Consider the following 3,763-nt stretch of genomic DNA (forward strand, 5'->3'; position numbering starts at 1 on the left):
GGGAATGTTCCTTTGTGTCGTAGAGCCCATCCACTCTACTCATCCCTTCCAACGTCATTGCCACCACCGTCCTTCTCATTCCGTTTCTCTCCCTCTCCCTCTCTCTCTCTCTTCCCCCTCCTTTTTCCGAATTAACTTTTCAGTTGAAATACCTTGTTTTCGAGTAGATTCTACATTCTGAACCGATCTTTCTTCTCGGATCCCTTTAAAAGATTCATCCCTTTTGTATCAAAGAAAAAGATATTTTGATTTATTTATTTTTGACACCGATCGAATCATTTTTATATTATTGTCTATTACGATCATAAAGATTTTTTTATAAAAATCCTACCGCCCCCTTATGTGTTTGTTTTTGATTTAATTCAATTGAAAAGCATAGATAATCTATGTCGAACTCGAAATCATCGATCAGAGTCATCGGCAATATTAGTTATGGTATCCCATATGTTCCTTTTTTAGATCGTCTGAAAACTGTAGAGGAGGGTGGACTTCTTGATTATGCGAATATCTACAGACAATAGAACCCCAACGTCAGCTGCTCCCACCCTCTTCTTTCTCTCTCCACATCTCCTTCCCTTTCTCAAATCACCCCTAAACCCCGGGCCAGGATAGCACGGGGTCGAACACCCTCCGCGAAATAAGCAATAAGTTATGGTGGGACCGACGACCCCCATCCCCTCCAATGTCATCGCTACACCCCTGATCATGGGTCCACAAGGGTGAGCGTGTACGATATCGTTGCATAGTATAGATCGACCGCTCATCAAGCTCAGTTCACATTGCGACGCTCATCGTAAAACGTAGCTTTCTCTTTCTCTCTCTCTCTCTCTCTCTCTCTCTCTCTCTCTCTCGCTCTCTCTCTTTCTCTCTCTCCCCCGTTCCTCTCTCTTTCTCTCTCGCTCTCTCTTCTCTCTCTTTCTCTTTACATTGTTTTATAATTCTTTTTTCTACTTTTCATTATGTTTCACCTACTTCTCTATCTCTGTTATACTAATTACTCTAAGATTGCACGCGCGCGCGTAAATTTGTCGATTCGCTCGCTTATCACGGAAAGAATCAATGTGTCGTGCGGAACTTCGATATAACGTCAACGAAACGATCGCTTCGGAGTGTCGAGAGTGGAGAAGTGCGCGTTTGTAGTTCGCTGTCATTTTCGTGAAAATTACGTGCTTCGAGATCGAATTCGATTATCCGCGAAGAATAAATAAAATAAAATAAAATAAAACTGGTGGGTTATCTCGAATCGTGTTCGTAATTGTTATTGTTGGGAATCGGTGTGAAAGTAATTAAGGTGTAACTTTGAAAAGAATTCATTGATTAATTCGCCATTAGAATGAAATTATACGAACGTGATTCGTGTTGTTATCTGGAATTGCAAAGATCGAAGAAACCTATCGAATTCGGAAAGCATCGAAAAACATTGCGATACTCGTCGGGATAATGTCGAACGAATAACTTAATCCGATTGATATATTGACGTTTTTCTTTTTCGAGTGTACTTTTTAGGAACATGTCTCTGTGCGATCCTTCGGACAAGTTTAAGACAAGAGTGCATCTTCGACGTCAGCATGATCGAAAGCCGAGTGAAAAAAAAAAATAAATAAGAGAGAAGATTCGTGAGTCTGTGCTCCTTGCGTTCACTGCGGGCTTCCATGTGCCAACTTTTCAAAATTCATAAGGCACGCGGTGAATGCCAAGAGCGGACCAAAATCAACATTGTCTCTGTCCAATTGGTGTGTCGCCTCGAAGAAGCCTTGTCAATGTTAGTGACTTGGAAGAAAGCTCGAAGGTTCTCGTCGAGAACACGCCGATTCATTGCCATATCCTTTTCTTCCTTCTTCCCGTTAAGCGAGGTCAGTACTCACTATTCGCCGTTCGTCCTTCTTCGTTCTATCCGTAAATATCTTTATCTTCATTCTCTTTATTTCTTACCGATTCACAAATTATGCAGAAAACATTAAAGAAATGTCGGAAAGAAAGAAAAGTTGGAAAGGTGAGTGAACATTTTTCATATATCTTAACTCATTTCTTTTTCTTTTAATAGATCGTCATATATTTGTATCATTATATTTGTTTGCCCTTATTAAATTCCACTCTAAATTATAACGAATCATGTAACGAACGAAACTTGCAATTACGTTTTCTATAATATAATCGTAGGTAAAAATATTACGTCGTCTTTTAGCGCATTTCTATAATATAAAAATGCATTATCTATTCGACAACGATCGAACGTAAGTACGTTTCGCGGACGAGGGAAAAATAAGAGTTAGAAGAATCTTATAGGTTTTTTTTTATGAAAGAAAGAAAGAAGTGAATTGACGGTGGAAGAGATCCCAGTCCGTATCTCTTCTCTCGAGAGAGTAACACAGCCTCTCCTATTATTTTTTTTTTTTTAAGGATAATGCGTATCTCCTGGCACGGAGTGGCACTTTGATAGTAACTGCTAGAACTACTCCATTGGTGGCAGAGTCATTGATGGTATTGGAGAACGACGAGAACGAAGGGAAAGAAAAAGAAACAGAAGATTACGAAGAAAAAGTAGAAAAGAAGTAGAAGAAAAGAGAGCTAGAAAAGAGGCGAGCTCGCAATCGTTTTAAGTGTCCCATCGGACATGAGTGTAGGATGGAAGAGAGAAAAAGGGGATGGAGGTCGGACTTAAAGTACGAACCCCCGTAATGGAAATTGGGGAATTCCCGGGTGTACGACGAAAACGGCCGGTTGTATCGACCGAGTCGTCGAGCACGAAATGAGAGAAGTGGGGAGAGCTTAGGGTTGGACGGACGTTGCTTGGCAACCTCCCCCTACTCACAGCATCCATCCTGGACCAAGCATATTACTACTACTGCTACTACCACCATCACTACTACTACTATTGCTATTACTAATACTACTGCTGCTACTACTACTACTACTACTACTACTTCTACTATTACTATTATTGTTACTACTGCTACTGTTACTGTTGCTACTACTATTGCTGTTGAAATTACCATCACTGGCAACATCACTGCTACCAACGACGGTTGGTGTGTTACATATATTCTCGGCCAGTCGCAGTCCAATTCTACACAATGTCGATGCCTACCACAGTCACGATCATGGTCGTTCTCGTCTAGCCTCCTCTATCTCCTCTTTTTCATTCTTAAATTAATTTCTTTTCCTGCTTTTTTATCCGACATATTTTGCATAATTTCATCCATTATTCCATGACGATACTCAACCATTGTCTTTTCCTTTATGTCCTACTTATTTTTCAACAATCGTTCTCTCTATACTGCGCTGATACACTTTCCGCGTGCCTCTTATTGTTGTTCTTTTTTATTAAAAATCTTGAAGATATGAAAATAGATATATTGTTTCTTTAAATATTAGGCTTTGTTCGATTAACAGCGGTATGTAATAATTAATATTTTTGCGACATATCAATACTTTGCTTAAAATGATATTAATTAATATGTATGATTGGAAATTAATGTGATATTGTAAAGATAATCAACTTATTTTAATAAACGATCAATATTAATAATTGACGTATACTCGATCGACCAATCGTACCCTCCAAAATTAATCCATACATATAATACTCACTTAGTAATAATCGTTAATATCCATCTTATATTAACTAATTATTATAAAATAGTTTGAGCTTGAATCTAGTTTTTTTCATAAAATATTAATTGTTCTACTTCTACGAAAAACGAGTAAAAAAAAGACAAAGTTCGAGTAAAAAAATAACAAAGACTTGAATTTGCGTAAGAAA

The 3,763-nt window shown here is 38.3% G+C and overlaps 1 long non-coding RNA gene across 1 annotated transcript; it reads left to right on the plus strand.

Annotated features, from left to right (window-relative positions):
• Positions 1–1,005: 1,005 nt before the first annotated feature.
• On the plus strand, positions 1,006–3,389 carry LOC146872789 (uncharacterized). The gene is made up of 2 exons (XR_014982543.1): positions 1,006–1,993; positions 2,401–3,389. It is a non-coding gene; the product is annotated as an uncharacterized LOC146872789 (long non-coding RNA).
• The last annotated feature ends 374 nt before the right edge of the window (positions 3,390–3,763 follow it).

The sequence above is a fragment of the Vespa mandarinia genome, chromosome 9 (assembly GCF_050613455.1).
Source record: "Vespa mandarinia isolate Hongniang chromosome 9, ASM5061345v1, whole genome shotgun sequence".
Taxonomy (NCBI): domain Eukaryota; kingdom Metazoa; phylum Arthropoda; class Insecta; order Hymenoptera; family Vespidae; genus Vespa; species Vespa mandarinia.